Genomic DNA, 19,620 nt, shown 5'->3' on the forward strand with positions numbered 1-19,620 from the left:
CCCTCCCTCTATACCGCAGCAACACGTATTTTACACCCCTTTCACAACGCGCTTTTCGCGCCCCAACTCTCCCTAGACGCGTGACTAATGAGCTCCGAGCTAAAACATATCGCACATATGATGACTGGCTTAATATATATCGCGCACGTGCGTTCTGTTCCTCACGTACGTACAAAAATAATTAAAAAGGGAATGCAACACGAGGACTTCCCAGGAGGTCACCCATCCTAGTACTACTCTCGCCCAAGCACGCTTAACTTCGGAGTTCTGATGGGATCCGGTGCTTTAGTGCTGGTATGATCGCATCCGACATGTTACCCCCGGCTTCATCCCTTATGCTTCCCACTCCCACGTCCGCTACAAAGACGGCTATACATTGTTACTACCATTACAACCGTCGCCTACTAATGGATAATGCCCTATACTACTTACTCTCTCGCTCAACTACGAAGACGAGTTTACCACGATTTCCACCCCTCCCTCTAACCGCAGCAACACGTATTTTACACCCCTTTCAGAACGCGCTTTTTGCGCCCCAACTCACCCTAGACGCGTGACTAATGAGCTTCGAGCTAAAACATATCGCAAATGTCAAAAATATGATGACAGGCTTAATATATATCGCGCACGTGCGTTCTGTTCCTCACGTACGTACAAAAATAACAAAAATAATTAAAAAGGGAATGCAACACGAGGACTTCCCAGGAGGTCACCCATCCTAGTACTACTCTCGCCCAAGCACGCTTAACTTCGGAGTTCTGATGGGATCCGGTGCTTTAGTGCTGGTATGATCGCATCCGACATGTTACCCCCGGCTTCATCCCTTATGCTTCCTACTCCCACGTCCGCTACAAAGACGGCTATACATTCTTACTACCATTACAACCGTCGCCTACTAATGGATAATGCCCTATACTACTTACTCTCTCGCTCAACTACGAAGACGAGTTTACCACGATTTCCACCCCTCCCTCTATACCGCAGCAACACGTATTTTACACCCCTTTCAGAAAGCGCTTTTCGCGCCCAACTCTCCCTAGACGCGTGACTAATGAGCTCCGAGCTAAAACATATCGCAAATGTCAAAAATATGATGACAGGCTTAATATATATCGCGCACGTGCGTTCTGTTCCTCACGTACGTACAAAAATAACAAAAATAATTAAAAAGGGAATGCAACACGAGGACTTCCCAGGAGGTCACCCATCCTAGTACTACTCTCGCCCAAGCACGCTTAACTTCGGAGTTCTGATGGGATCCGGTGCTTTAGTCCTGATATGATCGCATCCGACATGTTATCCCCGGCTTCATCCCTTATGCTTCCCACTCCCACGTCCGCTACAAAGACGGCTATACATTCTTACTACCATTACAACCGTCGCCTACTAATGGATAATGCCCTATACTACTTACTCTCTCGCTCAACTACGAAGACGAGTTTACCACGATTTCCACCCCTCCCTCTATACCGCAGCAACACGTATTTTACACCCCTTTCAGAACGCGCTTTTCGCGCCCAACTCTCCCTAGACGCGTGACTAATGAGCTCCGAGCTAAAACATATCGCAAATGTCAAAAATAGGATGACAGGCTTAATATATATCGCGCACGTGCGTTCTGTTCCTCACGTACGTACAAAAATAATTAAAAAGGGAATGCAACACGAGGACTTCCCAGGAGGTCACCCATCCTAGTACTACTCTCGCCCAAGCACGCTTAACTTCGGAGTTCTGATGGGATCCGGTGCTTTAGTGCTGGTATGATCGCATCTGACATGTTACCCCCGGCTTCATCCCTTATGCTTCCCACTCCCACGTCCGCTACAAAGACGGCTATACATTCTTACTACCATTACAACCGTCACCTACTAATGGATAATGCCCTATACTACTTACTCTCTCGCTCAACTACGAAGACGAGTTTACGACGATTTCCACCCCTCCCTCTATACCGCAGCAACACGTATTTTACACCCTTTCAGAACGCGCTTTTCGCGCCCCAACTCTCCCTGGACGCGTGACTAATGAGCTCCGAGCTAAAACATATCGCAAGTGTCAAAAATATGATGACAGGCTTAATATATATCGCGCGCGTGCGTTCTGTTCCTCACGTACGTACAAAAATAATTAAAAAGGGAATGCAAAACGAGGACTTTCCAGGAGGTCACCCATCCTAGTACTACTCTCACCCCTTTCAGAACGGGCTTTTCGCGCCCCAACTTCCCTAGACGCGTGACTAATGAGCTCCGAGCTAAAACATATCGCAAATGTCAAAAATATGATGACAGGCTTAATATATATCACGCACGTGCGTTCTGTTCCTCACGTACGTACAAAAATAATTAAAAAGGGAATGCAACACGAGGACTTCCCAGGAGGTCACCCATCCTAATACTACTCTCGCCCAAGCACGCTTAACTTCGGAGTTCTGATGGGATCCGATGCTTTAGTGCTGGTATGATCGCATCCGACATGTTACCCCCTCCCACGTCCGCTACAAAGACGGCTAGACATTCTTACTACCATTACAACCGTCGCCTACTAATGGATAATGCCCTATACTACTTACTCTCTCGCTCAACTACGAAGACGAGTTTACCACGATTTCCACCCCTCCCTCTATACCGCAGCAACACGTATTTTACACCCCTTTCAGAACGCGCTTTTCGCGCCCCAACTCTCCCTAGACGCGTGACTAATGAGCTCCGAGCTAAAACATATCGCAAATGTCAAAAATATGATGACAGGCTTAATATATATCGCGCACGTGCGTTCTGTTCCTCACGTACGTACAAAAATAATTAAAAAGGGAATACAACACGAGGACTTCCGAGGAGGTCACCCATCCTAGTACTACTCTCGCCCAAGCACGCTTAACTTCGGAGTTCTGATGGGATCCGTTGCTTTAGTGCTGGTATGATCGCATCCGACATGTTACCCCCGGCTTCATCCCTTATGCTTCCCACTCCCACGTCCACTACAAAGACGGCTATACATTCTTACTACCATTACAACCGTCGCCTACTAATGGATAATGCCCTATACTACTTACTCTCTCGCTCAACTACGAAGACGAGTTTACCACGATTTCCACCCCTCCCTCTATACCGCAGCAACACGTATTTTACACCCCTTTCAGAACGCGCTTTTCGCACCCCAACTCTCCCTAGACGCGTGACTAATGAGCTCCGAGCTAAAACATATCGCAAATGTCAAAAATATGATGACAGGCTTAATATATATCACGCACGTGCGTTCTGTTCCTCACGTACGTACAAAAATAATTAAAAAGGGAATGCAACACGAGGACTTTCCAGGAGGTCACCCATCCCAGTACTACTCTCACCCCTTTCAGAACGCGCTTTTCGCGCCCCAACTTCCCTAGACGCGTGACTAATGAGCTCCGAGCTAAAACATGTCGCAAATGTCAAAAATATGATGACAGGCTTAATATATATCACGCACGTGCGTTCTGTTCCTCACGTACGTACAAAAATAATTAAAAAGGGAATGCAACACGAGGACTTCCCAGGAGGTCACCCATCCTAATACTACTCTCGCCCAAGCACGCTTAACTTCGGAGTTCTGGTGGGATCCGATGCTTTAGTGCTGGTATGATCACATCCGACATGTTACCCCCTCCCGCGTCCGCTACAAAGACGGCTAGACATTCTTACTACCATTACAACCGTCGCCTACTAATGGATAATGCCCTATACTACTTACTCTCTCGCTCAACTACGAAGACGAGTTTACCATGATTTCCACCCCTCCCTCTATACCGCAGTAACACGTATTTTACACCCCTTTCAGAACGCGCTTTTCGCGCCCCAACTCTCCCTAGACGCGTGACTAATGAGCTCCGAGCTAAAACATATCGCAAATGTCAAAAATATGATGACAGGCTTAATATATATCGCGCACGTGCGTTCTGTTCCTCACGTACGTACAAAAATAATTAAAAAGGGAATGCAACACGAGGACTTCCCAGGAGGTCACCCATCCTAATACTACTCTCGCCCAAGCACGCTTAACTTCGGAGTTCTGATGGGATCCGATGCTTTAGTGCTGGTATGATCGCATCCGACATGTTACCCCCTCCCACGTCCGCTACAAAGACGGCTATACATTCTTACTACCATTACAACCGTCGCCTACTAATGGATAATGCCCTATACTACTTACTCTCTCGCTCAACTACGAAGACGAGTTTACCACGATTTCCACCCCTCCCTCTATACCGCAGCAACACGTATTTTACACCCCTTTCAGAACGCGCTTTTCGCGCCCAACTCTCCCTAGACGCGTGACTAATGAGCTCCGAGCTAAAACATATCGCAAATGTCAAAAATAGGATGACAGGCTTAATATATATCGCGCACGTGCGTTCTGTTCCTCACGTACGTACAAAAATAATTAAAAAGGGAATGCAACACGAGGACTTCCCAGAAGGTCACCCATCCTAGTACTACTCTCGCCCAAGCACGCTTAACTTCGGAGTTCTGATGGGATCCGGTGCTTTAGTGCTGGTATGATCGCATCTGACATGTTACCCCCGGCTTCATCCCTTATGCTTCCCACTCCCACGTCCGCTACAAAGACGGCTATACATTCTTACTACCATTACAACCGTCACCTACTAATGGATAATGCCCTATACTACTTACTCTCTCGCTCAACTATGAAGACGAGTTTACGACGATTTCCACCCCTCCCTCTATACCGCAGCAACACGTATTTTACACCCTTTCAGAACGCGCTTTTCGCGCCCCAACTCTCCCTGGACGCGTGACTAATGAGCTCCGAGCTAAAACATATCGCAAGTGTCAAAAATATGATGACAGGCTTAATATATATCGCGCGCGTGCGTTCTGTTCCTCACGTACGTACAAAAATAATTAAAAAGGGAATGCAAAACGAGGACTTTCCAGGAGGTCACCCATCCTAGTACTACTCTCACCCCTTTCAGAACGGGCTTTTCGCGCCCCAACTTCCCTAGACGCGTGACTAATGAGCTCCGAGCTAAAACATATCGCAAATGTCAAAAATATGATGACAGGCTTAATATATATCACGCACGTGCGTTCTGTTCCTCACGTACGTACAAAAATAATTAAAAAGGGAATGCAACACGAGGACTTCCCAGGAGGTCACCCATCCTAATACTACTCTCGCCCAAGCACGCTTAACTTCGGAGTTCTGATGGGATCCGATGCTTTAGTGCTGGTATGATCGCATCCGACATGTTACCCCCTCCCACGTCCGCTACAAAGACGGCTAGACATTCTTACTACCATTACAACCGTCGCCTACTAATGGATAATGCCCTATACTACTTACTCTCTCGCTCAACTACGAAGACGAGTTTACCACGATTTCCACCCCTCCCTCTATACCGCAGCAACACGTATTTTACACCCCTTTCAGAACGCGCTTTTCGCGCCCCAACTCTCCCTAGACGCGTGACTAATGAGCTCCGAGCTAAAACATATCGCAAATGTCAAAAATATGATGACAGGCTTAATATATATCGCGCACGTGCGTTCTGTTCCTCACGTACGTACAAAAATAATTAAAAAGGGAATACAACACGAGGACTTCCGAGGAGGTCACCCATCCTAGTACTACTCTCGCCCAAGCACGCTTAACTTCGGAGTTCTGATGGGATCCGTTGCTTTAGTGCTGGTATGATCGCATCCGACATGTTACCCCCGGCTTCATCCCTTATGCTTCCCACTCCCACGTCCACTACAAAGACGGCTATACATTCTTACTACCATTACAACCGTCGCCTACTAATGGATAATGCCCTATACTACTTACTCTCTCGCTCAACTACGAAGACGAGTTTACCACGATTTCCACCCCTCCCTCTATACCGCAGCAACACGTATTTTACACCCCTTTCAGAACGCGCTTTTCGCACCCCAACTCTCCCTAGACGCGTGACTAATGAGCTCCGAGCTAAAACATATCGCAAATGTCAAAAATATGATGACAGGCTTAATATATATCACGCACGTGCGTTCTGTTCCTCACGTACGTACAAAAATAATTAAAAAGGGAATGCAACACGAGGACTTTCCAGGAGGTCACCCATCCCAGTACTACTCTCACCCCTTTCAGAACGCGCTTTTCGCGCCCCAACTTCCCTAGACGCGTGACTAATGAGCTCCGAGCTAAAACATGTCGCAAATGTCAAAAATATGATGACAGGCTTAATATATATCACGCACGTGCGTTCTGTTCCTCACGTACGTACAAAAATAATTAAAAAGGGAATGCAACACGAGGACTTCCCAGGAGGTCACCCATCCTAATACTACTCTCGCCCAAGCACGCTTAACTTCGGAGTTCTGGTGGGATCCGATGCTTTAGTGCTGGTATGATCACATCCGACATGTTACCCCCTCCCGCGTCCGCTACAAAGACGGCTAGACATTCTTACTACCATTACAACCGTCGCCTACTAATGGATAATGCCCTATACTACTTACTCTCTCGCTCAACTACGAAGACGAGTTTACCATGATTTCCACCCCTCCCTCTATACCGCAGTAACACGTATTTTACACCCCTTTCAGAACGCGCTTTTCGCGCCCCAACTCTCCCTAGACGCGTGACTAATGAGCTCCGAGCTAAAACATATCGCAAATGTCAAAAATATGATGACAGGCTTAATATATATCGCGCACGTGCGTTCTGTTCCTCACGTACGTACAAAAATAATTAAAAAGGGAATGCAACACGAGGACTTCCCAGGAGGTCACCCATCCTAGTACTACTCTCGCCCAAGCACGCTTAACTTCGGAGTTCTGATGGGATCCGGTGCTTTAGTGCAGGTATGATCGCATCCGACATGTTACCCCCTCCCACGTCCGCCACAAAGACGTCTAGACATTCTTACTACCATTACAACCGTCGCCTACTAATGGATAATGCCCTATACTACTTACTCTCTCGCTCAACTATGAAGACGAGTTTACCACGATTTCCACCCCTCCCTCTATACCGCAGCAACACGTATTTTACACCCCTTTCACAACGCGCTTTTCGCGCCCCAACTCTCCCTAGACGCGTGACTAATGAGCTCCGAGCTAAAACATATCGCACATGTCAAAACTATGATGACTGGCTTAATATATATCGCGCACGTGCGTTCTGTTCCTCACGTACGTACAAAAATAATTAAAAAGGGAATGCAACACAAGGACTTCCCAGGAGGTCACCCATCCTAGTACTACTCTCGCCCAAGCACGCTTAACTTCGGAGTTCTGATGGGATCCAGTGCTTTAGTGCTGGTATGATCGCATCCGACATGTTACCCCCGGCTTCATCCCTTATGCTTCCCACTCCCACGTCCGCTACAAAGACGGCTATACATTCTTACTACCATTACAACCGTCGCCTACTAATGGATAATGCCCTATACTACTTACTCTCTCGCTCAACTACGAAGACGAGTTTACCACGATTTCCACCCCTCCCTCTATACCGCAGCAACACGTATTTTACACCCCTTTCAGAAAGCGCTTTTCGCGCCCCAACTCTCCCTGGACGCGTGACTAATGAGCTCCGAGCTAAAACATATCGCAAATGTCAAAAATATGATGACAGGCTTAATATATATCGCGCACGTGCGTTCTGTTCCTCACGTACGTACAAAAATAATTAAAAAGGGAATGCAACACGAGGACTTTCCAGGAGGTCACCCATCCTAGTACTACTCTCACCCCTTTCAGAACGCGCTTTTCGCGCCCCAACTTCCCTAGACGCGTGACTAATGAGCTCCGAGCTAAAACATATCGCAAATGTCAAAAATATGATGACAGGCTTAATATATATCACGCACGTGCGTTCTGTTCCTCACGTACGTACAAAAATAATTAAAAAGGGAATGCAACACGAGGACTTCCCAGGAGGTCACCCATCCTAATACTACTCTCGCCCAAGCACGCCTAACTTCGGAGTTCTGATGGGATCCGATGCTTTAGTGCTGGTATGATCGCATCCGACATGTTACCCCCTCCCACGTCCGCTACAAAGACGGCTAGACATTCTTACTACCATTACAACCGTCGCCTACTGATGGATAATGCCCTATACTACTTACTCTCTCGCTCAACTACGAAGACGAGTTTACCACGCTTTCCACCCCTCCCTCTATACCGCAGCAACACGTATTTTACACCCCTTTCAGAACGCGCTTTTTGCGCCCCAACTCTCCCTAGACGCGTGACTAATGAGCTCCGAGCTAAAACATATCGCAAATGTCAAAAATATGATGACAGGCTTAATATATATCGCGCACGTGCGTTCTGTTCCTCACGTACGTACAAAAATAATTAAAAAGGGAATGCAACACGAGGACTTCCCAGGAGGTCACCCATCCTTGTACTACTCTCGCCCAAGCACGCTTAACTTCGGAGTTCTGATGGGATCCAGTGCTTTAGTGCTGGTATGATCGCATCCGACATGTTACCCCCGGCTTCATCCCTTATGCTTCCCACTCCCACGTCCGCTACAAAGACGGCTATACATTCTTACTACCATTACAACCGTCGCCTACTAATGGATAATGCCCTATACTACTTACTCTCTCGCTCAACTACGAAGACGAGTTTACCACGATTTCCACCCCTCCCTCTATACCGCAGCAACACGTATTTTACACCCCTTTCAGAAAGCGCTTTTCGCGCCCCAACTCTCCCTGGACGCGTGACTAATGAGCTCCGAGCTAAAACATATCGCAAATGTCAAAAATATGATGACAGGCTTAATATATATCGCGCACGTGCGTTCTGTTCCTCACGTACGTACAAAAATAATTAAAAAGGGAATGCAACACGAGGACTTTCCAGGAGGTCACCCATCCTAGTACTACTCTCACCCCTTTTAGAACGCGCTTTTCGCGCCCCAACTTCCCTAGACGCGTGACTAATGAGCTCCGAGCTAAAACATATCGCAAATGTCAAAAATATGATGACAGGCTTAATATATATCACGCACGTGCGTTCTGTTCCTCACGTACGTACAAAAATAATTAAAAAGGGAATGCAACACGAGGACTTCCCAGGAGGTCACCCATCCTAATACTACTCTCGCCCAAGCACGCCTAACTTCGGAGTTCTGATGGGATCCGATGCTTTAGTGCTGGTATGATCGCATCCGACATGTTACCCCCTCCCACGTCCGCTACAAAGACGGCTAGACATTCTTACTACCATTACAACCGTCGCCTACTGATGGATAATGCCCTATACTACTTACTCTCTCGCTCAACTACGAAGACGAGTTTACCACGCTTTCCACCCCTCCCTCTATACCGCAGCAACACGTATTTTACACCCCTTTCAGAACGCGCTTTTTGCGCCCCAACTCTCCCTAGACGCGTGACTAATGAGCTCCGAGCTAAAACATATCGCAAATGTCAAAAATATGATGACAGGCTTAATATATATCGCGCACGTGCGTTCTGTTCCTCACGTACGTACAAAAATAATTAAAAAGGGAATGCAACACGAGGACTTCCCAGGAGGTCACCCATCCTAGTACTACTCTCGCCCAAGCACGCTTAACTTCGAAGTTCTGATGGGATCCGGTGCTTTAGTGCTGGTATGATCGCATCCGACATGTTACCCCTGGCTTCATCCCTTATGCTTCCCACTCCCACGTCCGCTACAAAGACGGCTATACATTCTTACTACCATTACAACCGTCGCCTACTAATGGATAATGCCCTATACTACTTACTCTCTCGCTCAACTACGAAGACGAGTTTACCACGATTTCCACCCCTCCCTCTATACCGCAGCAGCACGTATTTTACACCCCTTTCACAACGCGCTTTTCGCGCCCCAACTCTCCCTAGCCGCGTGACTAACGAGCTCCGAGCTAAAACATATCGCAAATGTCAAAAATATGATGACAGGCTTAATATATATCACGCACGTGCGTTCTGTTCCTCACGTACGTACAAAAATAATTAAAAAGGGAATGCAACACGAGGACTTCCCAGGAGGTCACCCATCCTAGTACTACTCTCGCCCAAGCACGCTTAACTTCGGAGTTCTGATGGGATCCGGTGCTTTAGTGCTGGTATGATCGCATCCGACATGTTACCCCCGGCTTCATCCCTTATGCTTCCCACTCCCACGTCCGCTACAAAGACGGCTATACATTCTTACTACCATTACAACCGTCGCCTACTAATGGATAATGCCCTATACTACTTACTCTCTCGCTCAACTACGAAGACGAGTTTACCACGATTTCCACCCCTCCCTCTATACCGCAGCAGCACGTATTTTACACCCCTTTCACAACGCGCTTTTCGCGCCCCAACTCTCCCTAGCCGCGTGACTAACGAGCTCCGAGCTAAAACATATCGCAAATGTCAAAAATATGATGACAGGCTTAATATATATCACGCATGTGCGTTCTGTTCCTCACGTACGTACAAAAATAATTAAAAAGGGAATGCAACACGAGGACTTCCCAGGAGGTCACCCATCCTAGTACTACTCTCGCCCAAGCACGCTTAACTTCGGAGTTCTGATGGGATCCGGTGCTTTAGTGCTGGTATGATCGCATCCGACATGTTACCCCCGGCTTCATCCCTTATGCTTCCCACTCCCACGTCCGCTACAAAGACGGCTATACATTCTTACTACCATTACAACCGTCGCCTACTAATGGATAATGCCCTATACTACTTACTCTCTCGCTCAACTACGAAGACGAGTTTACCACGATTTCCACCCCTCCCTCTATACCGCAGCAACACGTATTTTACACCCCTTTCACAACGCGCTTTTCGCGCCCCAACTCTCCCTAGCCGCGTGACTAGCGAGCTCCGAGCTAAAACATATCGCAAATGTCAAAAATATGATGACAGGCTTAATATATATCACGCACGTGCGTTCTGTTCCTCACGTACGTACAAAAATAATTAAAAAGGGAATGCAACACGAGGACTTCCCAGGAGGTCACCCATCCTAGTACTACTCTCGCCCAAGCACGCTTAACTTCGGAGTTCTGATGGGATCCGGTGCTTTAGTGCTGGTATGATCGCATCCGACATGTTACCCCCGGCTTCATCCCTTATGCTTCCCACTCCCACGTCCGCTACAAAGACGGCTATACATTCTTACTACCATTACAACCGTCGCCTACTAATGGATAATGCCCTATACTACTTACTCTCTCGCTCAACTACGAAGACGAGTTTACCACGATTTCCACCCCTCCCTCTATACCGCAGCAGCACGTATTTTACACCCCTTTCACAACGCGCTTTTCGCGCCCCAACTCTCCCTAGCCGCGTGACTAACGAGCTCCGAGCTAAAACATATCGCAAATGTCAAAAATATGATGACAGGCTTAATATATATCACGCACGTGCGTTCTGTTCCTCACGTACGTACAAAAATAATTAAAAAGGGAATGCAACATGAGGACTTCCCAGGAGATCACCCATCCTAGTACTACTCTCAACCAAGCACGCTTAACTTCGGAGTTCTGATGGGATCCGGAGCTTTAGTGCTGGTATGATCGCATCCGACATGTTACCCCCGGCCTCATCCCTTATGCTTCCCACTCCCACGTCCGCTGCAAAGACGGCTATACATTCTTACTACCATTACAACCGTCGCCTACTAATGGATAATGCCCTATACTACTTACTCTCTCGCTCAACTACGAAGACGAGTTTACCACGATTTCCACCCCTCCCTCTATACCGCAGCAACACGTATTTTACACCCCTTTCACAACGCGCTTTTCGCGCCCCAACTCTCCCTAGCCGCGTGACTAACGAGCTCCGAGCTAAAACATATCGCAAATGTCAAAAATATGATGACAGGCTTAATATATATCACGCACGTGCTTTCTGTTCCTCACGTACGTACAAAAATAATTAAAAAGGGAATGCAACATGAGGACTTCCCAGGAGGTCACCCATCCTAGTACTACTCTCGCCCAAGCACGCTTAACTTCGGAGTTCTGATGGGATCCGGTGCTTTAGTGCCGGTATGATCGCATCCGACATGTTACCCCCGGCTTCATCCCTTATGCTTCCCACTCCCACGTCCGCTGCAAAGACGGCTATACATTCTTACTACCATTACAACCGTCGCCTTCTAATGGATAATGCCCTATACTACTTACTCTCTTGCTCAACTACGAAGACGAGTTTACCACGATTTCCACCCCTCCCTCTATACCGCAGCAGCACGTATTTTACACCCCTTTCACAACGCGCTTTTCGCGCCCCAACTCTCCCTAGCCGCGTGGCTAACGAGCTCCGAGCTAAAACATATCGCAAATGTCAAAAATATGATGACAGGCTTAATATATATCACGCACGTGCGTTCTGTTCCTCACGTACGTACAAAAATAATTAAAAAGGGAATGCAACACGAGGACTTCCCAAGAGGTCACCCATCCTAGTACTACTCTCGCCCAAGCAAGCTTAACTTCGGAGTTCTGATGGGATCCGGTGCTTTACTGCCGGTATGATCGCATCCGACATGTTACCCCCGGCTTCATCCCTTATGCTTCCCACTCCCACGTCCGATACAAAGACGGCTATACATTCTTACTACCATTACAACCGTCGCCTACTAATGGATAATGCCCTATACTACTTACTCTCTCGCTCAACTACGAAGACGAGTTTACCACGATTTCCACCCCTCCCTCTATACCGCAGCAACACGTATTTTACACCCTTTCAGAACGCGCTTTTCGCGCCCCAACTCTCCCTGGACGCGTGACTAAGGAGCTTCGAGCTAAAACATATCGCAAATGTCAAAAATATGATGACAGGCTTAATATATATCACGCACGTGATCCGGTGCTTTAGTGCTGGTATGATCGCATCCGACATGTTACCCCCGGCTTCATCCCTTATGCTTCCCACTCCCACGTCCGCTACAAAGACGGCTATACATTCTTACTACCATTACAACCGTCGCCTACTAATGGATAATGCCCTATACTACTTACTCTCTCGCTCAACTACGAAGACGAGTTTACCACGATTTCCACCCCTCCCTCTATACCGCAGCAACACGTATTTTACACCCCTTTCACAACGCGCTTTTCGCGCCCCAACTCTCCCTAGCCGCGTGACTAACGAGCTCCGAGCTAAAACATATCGCAAATGTCAAAAATATGATGACAGGCTTAATATATATCACGCACGTGCGTTCTGTTCCTCACGTACGTACAAAAATAATTAAAAAGGGAATGCAACACGAGGACTTCCCAGGAGGTCACCCATCCTAGTACTACTCTCGCCCAAGCACGCTTAACTTCGGAGTTCTGATGGGATCCGGTGCTTTAGTGCTGGTATGATCGCATCCGACATGTTACCCCCGGCCTCATCCCTTATGCTTCCCACTCCCACGTCCGCTGCAAAGACGGCTATACATTCTTACTACCATTACAACCGTCGCCTACTAATGGATAATGCGCTATACTACTTACTCTCTCGCTCAACTACGAAGACGAGTTTACCACGATTTCCACCCCTCCCTCTATACCGCAGCAACACGTATTTTACACCCCTTTCACAACGCGCTTTTCGCGCCCCAACTCTCCCTAGCCGCGTGACTAGCGAGCTCCGAGCTAAAACATATCGCAAATGTCAAAAATATGATGACAGGCTTAATATATATCACGCACGTGCGTTCTGTTCCTCACGTACGTACAAAAATAATTAAAAAGGGAATGCAACACGAGGACTTCCCAGGAGGTCACCCATCCTAGTACTACTCTCGCCCAAGCACGCTTAACTTCGGAGTTCTGATGGGATCCGGTGCTTTAGTGCCGGTATGATCGCATCCAACATGTTACCCCCGGCTTCATCCCTTATGCTTCCCACTCCCATGTCCGCTGCAAAGACGGCTATACATTCTTACTACCATTACAACCGTCGCCTACTAATGGATAATGCCCTATACTACTTACTCTCTCGCTCAACTACGAAGACGAGTTTACCACGATTTCCACCCCTCCCTCTATACCGCAGCAACACGTATTTTACACCCCTTTCACAACGCGCTTTTCGCGCCCCAACTCTCCCTAGCCGCGTGACTAGCGAGCTCCGAGCTAAAACATATCGCAAATGTCAAAAATATGATGACAGGCTTAATATATATCACGCACGTGCGTTCTGTTCCTCACGTACGTACAAAAATAATTAAAAAGGGAATGCAACACGAGGACTTCCCACGAGGTCACCCATCCTAGTACTACTCTCGCCCAAGCACGCTTAACTTCGGAGTTCCGATGGGATCCGGTGCTTTAGTGCTGGTATGATCGCATCCGACATGTTACCCCCGGCTTCATCCCTTATGCTTCCCACTCCCACGTCCGCTACAAAGACGGCTATACATTCTTATTACCATTACAACCGTCGCCTACTAATGGATAATGCCCTATACTACTTACTCTCTCGCTCAACTACGAAGACGAGTTTACCACGATTTCCACCCCTCCCTCTATACCGCAGCAACACGTATTTTACACCCATTTCACAACGCGCTTTTCGCGCCCCAACTCTCCCTAGCCGCGTGACTAACGAGCTCCGAGCTAAAACATATCGCAAATGTCAAAAATATGATGACAGGCTTAATATATATCACGCACGTGATCCGGTGCTTTAGTGCTGGTATGATCGCATCCGACATGTTACCCCCGGCTTCATCCCTTATGCTTCCCACTCCCACGTCCGCTACAAAGACGGCTATACATTCTTACTACCATTACAACCGTCGCCTACTAATGGATAATGCCCTATACTACTTACTCTCTCGCTCAACTACGAAGACGAGTTTACCACGATTTCCACCCCTCCCTCTATACCGCAGCAACACGTATTTTACACCCCTTTCACAACGCTCTTTTCGCGCCCCAACTCTCCCTAGCCGCGTGACTAACGAGCTCCGAGCTAAAACATATCGCAAATGTCAAAAATATGATGACAGGCTTAATATATATCACGCACGTGATCCGGTGCTTTAGTGCTGGTATGATCGCATCCGACATGTTACCCCCGGCTTCATCCCTTATGCTTCCCACTCCCACGTCCGCTACAAAGACGGCTATACATTCTTACTACCATTACAACCGTCGCCTACTAATGGATAATGCCCTATACTACTTACTCTCTCGCTCAACTACGAAGACGAGTTTACCACGATTTCCACCCCTCCCTCTATACCGCAGCAACACGTATTTTACACCCCTTTCACAACGCGCTTTTCGCGCCCCAACTCTCCCTAGCCGCGTGACTAACGAGCTCCGAGCTAAAACATATCGCAAATGTCAAAAATATGATGACAGGCTTAATATATATCACGCACGTGCGTTCTGTTCCTCACGTACGTACAAAAATAATTAAAAAGGGAATGCAACACGAGGACTTCCCAGGAGGTCACCCATCCTAGTACTACTCTCGCCCAAGCACGCTTAACTTCGGAGTTCTGATGGGATCCGGTGCTTTAGTGCTGGTATGATCGCATCCGACATGTTACCCCCGGCCTCATCCCTTATGCTTCCCACTCCCACGTCCGCTGCAAAGACGGCTATACATTCTTACTACCATTACAACCGTCGCCTACTAATGGATAATGCGCTATACTACTTACTCTCTCGCTCAACTACGAAGACGAGTTTACCACGATTTCCACCCCTCCCTCTATACCGCAGCAACACGTATTTTACACCCCTTTCACAACGCGCTTTTCGCGCCCCAACTCTCCCTAGCCGCGTGACTAGCGAGCTCCGAGCTAAAACATATCGCAAATGTCAAAAATATGATGACAGGCTTAATATATATCACGCACGTGCGTTCTGTTCCTCACGTACGTACAAAAATAATTAAAAAGGGAATGCAACACGAGGACTTCCCAGGAGGTCACCCATCCTAGTACTACTCTCGCCCAAGCACGCTTAACTTCGGAGTTCTGATGGGATCCGGTGCTTTAGTGCCGGTATGATCGCATCCGACATGTTACCCCCGGCTTCATCCCTTATGCTTCCCACTCCCATGTCCGCTGCAAAGACGGCTATACATTCTTACTACCATTACAACCGTCGCCTACTAATGGATAATGCCCTATACTACTTACTCTCTCGCTCAACTACGAAGACGAGTTTACCACGATTTCCACCCCTCCCTCTATACCGCAGCAACACGTATTTTACACCCCTTTCACAACGCGCTTTTCGCGCCCCAACTCTCCCTAGCCGCGTGACTAGCGAGCTCCGAGCTAAAACATATCGCAAATGTCAAAAATATGATGACAGGCTTAATATATATCACGCACGTGCGTTCTGTTCCTCACGTACGTACAAAAATAATTAAAAAGGGAATGCAACACGAGGACTTCCCAGGAGGTCACCCATCCTAGTACTACTCTCGCCCAAGCACGCTTAACTTCGGAGTTCCGATGGGATCCGGTGCTTTAGTGCTGGTATGATCGCATCCGACATGTTACCCCCGGCTTCATCCCTTATGCTTCCCACTCCCACGTCCGCTACAAAGACGGCTATACATTCTTATTACCATTACAACCGTCGCCTACTAATGGATAATGCCCTATACTACTTACTCTCTCGCTCAACTACGAAGACGAGTTTACCACGATTTCCACCCCTCCCTCTATACCGCAGCAACACGTATTTTACACCCCTTTCACAACGCGCTTTTCGCGCCCCAACTCTCCCTAGCCGCGTGACTAACGAGCTCCGAGCTAAAACATATCGCAAATGTCAAAAATATGATGACAGGCTTAATATATATCACGCACGTGCGTTCTGTTCCTCACGTACGTACAAAAATAATTAAAAAGGGAATGCAACATGAGGACTTCCCAGGAGGTCACCCATCCTAGTACTACTCTCAACCAAGCACGCTTAACTTTGGAGTTCCGATGGGATCCGGTGCTTTAGTGCTGGTATGATCGCATCCGACATGTTACCCCCGGCTTCATCCCTTATGCTTCCCACTCCCACGTCCGCTGCAAAGACGGCTATACATTCTTACTACCATTACAACCGTCGCCTACTAATGGATAATGCCCTATACTACTTACTCTCTCGCTCAACTACGAAGACGAGTTTACCACGATTTCCACCCCTCCCTCTATACCGCAGCAGCACGTATTTTACACCCCTTTCACAACGCGCTTTTCGCGCCCCAACTCTCCCTAGCCGCGTGACTAACGAGCTCCGAGCTAAAACATATCGCAAATGTCAAAAATATGATGACAGGCTTAATATATATCACGCACGTGCGTTCTATTCCTCACGTACGTACAAAAATAATTAAAAAGGGAATGCAACACGAGGACTTCCCAGGAGGTCACCCATCCTAGTACTACTCTCAACCAAGCACGCTTAACTTCGGAGTTCTGATGGGATCCGGTGCTTTAGTGCCGGTATGATCGCATCCGACATGTTACCCCCGGCCTCATCCCTTATGCTTCCCACTCCCACGTCCGCTACAAAGACGGCTATACATTCTTACTACCATTACAACCGTCGCCTTCTAATGGATAATGCCCTATACTACTTACTCTCTTGCTCAACTACGAAGACGAGTTTACCACGATTTCCACCCCTCCCTCTATACCGCAGCAGCACGTATTTTACACCCCTTTCACAACGCGCTTTTCGCGCCCCAACTCTCCCTAGCCGCGTGACTAACGAGCTCCGAGCTAAAACATATCGCAAATGTCAAAAATATGATGACAGGCTTAATATATATCACGCACGTGCGTTCTGTTCCTCACGTACGTACAAATATAATTAAAAAGGGAATGCAACACGAGGACTTCCCAGGAGGTCACCCATCCTAGTACTACTCTCGCCCAAGCACGCTTAACTTCGGAGTTCTGATGGGATCCGGTGCTTTAGTGCTGGTATGATCGCATCCGACATGTTACCCCCGGCTTCATCCCTTATGCTTCCCACTCCCACGTCCGCTACAAAGACGGCTATACATTCTTACTACCATTACAACCGTCGCCTACTAATGGATAATGCCCTATACTACTTACTCTCTCGCTCAACTACGAAGACGAGTTTACCACGATTTCCACCCCTCCCTCTATACCGCAGCAACACGTATTTTACACCCCTTTCACAACGCGCTTTTCGCGCCCCAACTCTCCCTAGACGCGTGACTAACGAGCTCCGAGCTAAAACATATCGCAAATGTCAAAAATATGATGACAGGCTTAATATATATCACGCACGTGCGTTCTGTTCCTCACGTACGTACAAAAATAATTAAAAAGGGAATGCAACACGAGGACTTCCCAGGAGGTCACCCATCCTAGTACTACTCTCGCCCAAGCACGCTTAACTTCGGAGTTCTGATGGGATCCGGTGCTTTAGTGCCGGTATGATCGCATCCGACATGTTACCCCCGGCTTCATCCCTTATGCTTCCCACTCCCACGTCCGCTACAAAGACGGCTATACATTCTTACTACCATTACAACCGTCGCCTACTAATGGATAATGCCCTATACTACTTACTCTCTCGCTCAACTACGAAGACGAGTTTACCACGATTTCCACCCCTCCCTCTATACCGCAGCAGCACGTATTTTACACCCCTTTCACAACGCGCTTTTCGCGCCCCAACTCTCCCTAGCCGCGTGACTAACGAGCTCCGAGCTAAAACATATCGCAAATGTCAAAAATATGATGACAGGCTTAATATATATCACGCACGTGCGTTCTGTTCCTCACGTACGTACAAAAATAATTAAAAAGGGAATGCAACACGAGGACTTCCCAGGAGGTCACCCATCCTAGTACTACTCTCGCCCAAGCACGCTTAACTTCGGAGTTCTGATGGGATCCGGTGCTTTAGTGCTGGTATGATCGGATCCGACATGTTACCCCCGGCTTCATCCCTTATGCTTCCCACTCCCACGTCCGCTACAAAGACGGCTATACATTCTTACTACCATTACAACCGTCGCCTACTAATGGATAATGCCCTATACTACTTACTCTCTCGCTCAACTACGAAGACGAGTTTACCACGATTTCCACCCCTCCCTCTATACCGCAGCAGCACGTATTTTACACCCCTTTCACAACGCGCTTTTCGCGCCCCAACTCTCCCTAGCCGCGTGACTAACGAGCTCCGAGCTAAAACATATCGCAAATGTCAAAAATATGATGACATGCTTAATATATATCACGCACGTGCGTTCTGTTCCTCACGTACGTACAAAAATAATTAAAAAGGGAATGCAACACGAGGACTTCCCAGGAGGTCACCCATCCTAGTACTACTCTCGCCCAAGCACGCTTAACTTCGGAGTTCTGATGGGATCCGGTGCTTTAGTGCTGGTATGATCGCATCCGACATGTTACCCCCGGCTTCATCCCTTATGCTTCCCACTCCCACGTCCGCTACAAAGACGGCTATACATTCTTACTACCATTACAACCGTCGCCTACTAATGGATAATGCCCTATACTACTTACTCTCTCGCTCAACTACGAAGACGAGTTTACCACGATTTCCACCCCTCCCTCTATACCGCAGCAGCACGTATTTTACACCCCTTTCACAACGCGCTTTTCG

The 19,620-nt window shown here is 47.8% G+C and overlaps 36 non-coding genes across 36 annotated transcripts; all 36 read right to left on the reverse strand.

Annotated features, from left to right (window-relative positions):
* Nucleotides 1-189: 189 nt before the first annotated feature.
* On the reverse strand, nt 190-308 carry LOC147968481 (5S ribosomal RNA). The gene has a single exon (XR_015605953.1). It is a non-coding gene; the product is annotated as a 5S ribosomal RNA (ribosomal RNA).
* A 372-nt stretch (nt 309-680) lies between these two features.
* On the reverse strand, nt 681-799 carry LOC147968482 (5S ribosomal RNA). The gene has a single exon (XR_015605964.1). It is a non-coding gene; the product is annotated as a 5S ribosomal RNA (ribosomal RNA).
* Nucleotides 800-1,171: 372 nt separating this feature from the next.
* LOC147968483 (5S ribosomal RNA) lies at nt 1,172-1,290 on the reverse strand. The gene has a single exon (XR_015606508.1). It is a non-coding gene; the product is annotated as a 5S ribosomal RNA (ribosomal RNA).
* Nucleotides 1,291-1,653: 363 nt separating this feature from the next.
* On the reverse strand, nt 1,654-1,772 carry LOC147968484 (5S ribosomal RNA). The gene has a single exon (XR_015606009.1). It is a non-coding gene; the product is annotated as a 5S ribosomal RNA (ribosomal RNA).
* A 578-nt stretch (nt 1,773-2,350) lies between these two features.
* Nucleotides 2,351-2,469, reverse strand: LOC147968485 (5S ribosomal RNA). The gene has a single exon (XR_015606497.1). It is a non-coding gene; the product is annotated as a 5S ribosomal RNA (ribosomal RNA).
* Nucleotides 2,470-2,809: 340 nt separating this feature from the next.
* Nucleotides 2,810-2,928, reverse strand: LOC147968486 (5S ribosomal RNA). Its single transcript, XR_015606753.1, has one exon. It is a non-coding gene; the product is annotated as a 5S ribosomal RNA (ribosomal RNA).
* Nucleotides 2,929-3,507: 579 nt separating this feature from the next.
* On the reverse strand, nt 3,508-3,626 carry LOC147968487 (5S ribosomal RNA). Its single transcript, XR_015606755.1, has one exon. It is a non-coding gene; the product is annotated as a 5S ribosomal RNA (ribosomal RNA).
* A 340-nt stretch (nt 3,627-3,966) lies between these two features.
* On the reverse strand, nt 3,967-4,085 carry LOC147968488 (5S ribosomal RNA). Its single transcript, XR_015606499.1, has one exon. It is a non-coding gene; the product is annotated as a 5S ribosomal RNA (ribosomal RNA).
* Nucleotides 4,086-4,424: 339 nt separating this feature from the next.
* LOC147968489 (5S ribosomal RNA) lies at nt 4,425-4,543 on the reverse strand. Its single transcript, XR_015606242.1, has one exon. It is a non-coding gene; the product is annotated as a 5S ribosomal RNA (ribosomal RNA).
* Nucleotides 4,544-5,121: 578 nt separating this feature from the next.
* LOC147968490 (5S ribosomal RNA) lies at nt 5,122-5,240 on the reverse strand. The gene has a single exon (XR_015606500.1). It is a non-coding gene; the product is annotated as a 5S ribosomal RNA (ribosomal RNA).
* Nucleotides 5,241-5,580: 340 nt separating this feature from the next.
* Nucleotides 5,581-5,699, reverse strand: LOC147968491 (5S ribosomal RNA). The gene has a single exon (XR_015606754.1). It is a non-coding gene; the product is annotated as a 5S ribosomal RNA (ribosomal RNA).
* Nucleotides 5,700-6,278: 579 nt separating this feature from the next.
* LOC147968492 (5S ribosomal RNA) lies at nt 6,279-6,397 on the reverse strand. The gene has a single exon (XR_015606756.1). It is a non-coding gene; the product is annotated as a 5S ribosomal RNA (ribosomal RNA).
* Nucleotides 6,398-6,737: 340 nt separating this feature from the next.
* On the reverse strand, nt 6,738-6,856 carry LOC147968493 (5S ribosomal RNA). The gene has a single exon (XR_015605775.1). It is a non-coding gene; the product is annotated as a 5S ribosomal RNA (ribosomal RNA).
* A 340-nt stretch (nt 6,857-7,196) lies between these two features.
* On the reverse strand, nt 7,197-7,315 carry LOC147968494 (5S ribosomal RNA). Its single transcript, XR_015606348.1, has one exon. It is a non-coding gene; the product is annotated as a 5S ribosomal RNA (ribosomal RNA).
* Nucleotides 7,316-7,894: 579 nt separating this feature from the next.
* On the reverse strand, nt 7,895-8,013 carry LOC147968495 (5S ribosomal RNA). Its single transcript, XR_015606750.1, has one exon. It is a non-coding gene; the product is annotated as a 5S ribosomal RNA (ribosomal RNA).
* A 340-nt stretch (nt 8,014-8,353) lies between these two features.
* LOC147968496 (5S ribosomal RNA) lies at nt 8,354-8,472 on the reverse strand. The gene has a single exon (XR_015606541.1). It is a non-coding gene; the product is annotated as a 5S ribosomal RNA (ribosomal RNA).
* Nucleotides 8,473-9,051: 579 nt separating this feature from the next.
* Nucleotides 9,052-9,170, reverse strand: LOC147968497 (5S ribosomal RNA). The gene has a single exon (XR_015606751.1). It is a non-coding gene; the product is annotated as a 5S ribosomal RNA (ribosomal RNA).
* A 340-nt stretch (nt 9,171-9,510) lies between these two features.
* Nucleotides 9,511-9,629, reverse strand: LOC147968498 (5S ribosomal RNA). Its single transcript, XR_015606083.1, has one exon. It is a non-coding gene; the product is annotated as a 5S ribosomal RNA (ribosomal RNA).
* A 364-nt stretch (nt 9,630-9,993) lies between these two features.
* On the reverse strand, nt 9,994-10,112 carry LOC147968499 (5S ribosomal RNA). Its single transcript, XR_015605975.1, has one exon. It is a non-coding gene; the product is annotated as a 5S ribosomal RNA (ribosomal RNA).
* A 364-nt stretch (nt 10,113-10,476) lies between these two features.
* On the reverse strand, nt 10,477-10,595 carry LOC147968500 (5S ribosomal RNA). Its single transcript, XR_015605986.1, has one exon. It is a non-coding gene; the product is annotated as a 5S ribosomal RNA (ribosomal RNA).
* Nucleotides 10,596-10,959: 364 nt separating this feature from the next.
* On the reverse strand, nt 10,960-11,078 carry LOC147968501 (5S ribosomal RNA). The gene has a single exon (XR_015605997.1). It is a non-coding gene; the product is annotated as a 5S ribosomal RNA (ribosomal RNA).
* A 364-nt stretch (nt 11,079-11,442) lies between these two features.
* On the reverse strand, nt 11,443-11,561 carry LOC147968502 (5S ribosomal RNA). Its single transcript, XR_015606739.1, has one exon. It is a non-coding gene; the product is annotated as a 5S ribosomal RNA (ribosomal RNA).
* A 364-nt stretch (nt 11,562-11,925) lies between these two features.
* On the reverse strand, nt 11,926-12,044 carry LOC147968503 (5S ribosomal RNA). Its single transcript, XR_015606384.1, has one exon. It is a non-coding gene; the product is annotated as a 5S ribosomal RNA (ribosomal RNA).
* Nucleotides 12,045-12,408: 364 nt separating this feature from the next.
* On the reverse strand, nt 12,409-12,527 carry LOC147968504 (5S ribosomal RNA). Its single transcript, XR_015605967.1, has one exon. It is a non-coding gene; the product is annotated as a 5S ribosomal RNA (ribosomal RNA).
* Nucleotides 12,528-13,248: 721 nt separating this feature from the next.
* On the reverse strand, nt 13,249-13,367 carry LOC147968505 (5S ribosomal RNA). The gene has a single exon (XR_015606008.1). It is a non-coding gene; the product is annotated as a 5S ribosomal RNA (ribosomal RNA).
* Nucleotides 13,368-13,731: 364 nt separating this feature from the next.
* Nucleotides 13,732-13,850, reverse strand: LOC147968506 (5S ribosomal RNA). Its single transcript, XR_015605564.1, has one exon. It is a non-coding gene; the product is annotated as a 5S ribosomal RNA (ribosomal RNA).
* Nucleotides 13,851-14,214: 364 nt separating this feature from the next.
* On the reverse strand, nt 14,215-14,333 carry LOC147968507 (5S ribosomal RNA). Its single transcript, XR_015605845.1, has one exon. It is a non-coding gene; the product is annotated as a 5S ribosomal RNA (ribosomal RNA).
* A 1,080-nt stretch (nt 14,334-15,413) lies between these two features.
* Nucleotides 15,414-15,532, reverse strand: LOC147968508 (5S ribosomal RNA). Its single transcript, XR_015606019.1, has one exon. It is a non-coding gene; the product is annotated as a 5S ribosomal RNA (ribosomal RNA).
* A 364-nt stretch (nt 15,533-15,896) lies between these two features.
* Nucleotides 15,897-16,015, reverse strand: LOC147968509 (5S ribosomal RNA). The gene has a single exon (XR_015605575.1). It is a non-coding gene; the product is annotated as a 5S ribosomal RNA (ribosomal RNA).
* Nucleotides 16,016-16,379: 364 nt separating this feature from the next.
* LOC147968510 (5S ribosomal RNA) lies at nt 16,380-16,498 on the reverse strand. The gene has a single exon (XR_015605814.1). It is a non-coding gene; the product is annotated as a 5S ribosomal RNA (ribosomal RNA).
* A 364-nt stretch (nt 16,499-16,862) lies between these two features.
* Nucleotides 16,863-16,981, reverse strand: LOC147968511 (5S ribosomal RNA). Its single transcript, XR_015606747.1, has one exon. It is a non-coding gene; the product is annotated as a 5S ribosomal RNA (ribosomal RNA).
* Nucleotides 16,982-17,345: 364 nt separating this feature from the next.
* On the reverse strand, nt 17,346-17,464 carry LOC147968512 (5S ribosomal RNA). Its single transcript, XR_015606560.1, has one exon. It is a non-coding gene; the product is annotated as a 5S ribosomal RNA (ribosomal RNA).
* A 364-nt stretch (nt 17,465-17,828) lies between these two features.
* On the reverse strand, nt 17,829-17,947 carry LOC147968513 (5S ribosomal RNA). The gene has a single exon (XR_015606030.1). It is a non-coding gene; the product is annotated as a 5S ribosomal RNA (ribosomal RNA).
* A 364-nt stretch (nt 17,948-18,311) lies between these two features.
* On the reverse strand, nt 18,312-18,430 carry LOC147968514 (5S ribosomal RNA). Its single transcript, XR_015605586.1, has one exon. It is a non-coding gene; the product is annotated as a 5S ribosomal RNA (ribosomal RNA).
* Nucleotides 18,431-18,794: 364 nt separating this feature from the next.
* Nucleotides 18,795-18,913, reverse strand: LOC147968515 (5S ribosomal RNA). The gene has a single exon (XR_015606505.1). It is a non-coding gene; the product is annotated as a 5S ribosomal RNA (ribosomal RNA).
* Nucleotides 18,914-19,277: 364 nt separating this feature from the next.
* On the reverse strand, nt 19,278-19,396 carry LOC147968516 (5S ribosomal RNA). Its single transcript, XR_015606042.1, has one exon. It is a non-coding gene; the product is annotated as a 5S ribosomal RNA (ribosomal RNA).
* Between the last annotated feature and the right edge of the window lie 224 nt (nt 19,397-19,620).

Source organism: Triticum urartu, chromosome 5A, assembly GCF_056163025.1.
Source record: "Triticum urartu cultivar PI428250 chromosome 5A, HENAU_Tu73, whole genome shotgun sequence".
Taxonomy (NCBI): Eukaryota; Viridiplantae; Streptophyta; class Magnoliopsida; order Poales; family Poaceae; genus Triticum; species Triticum urartu.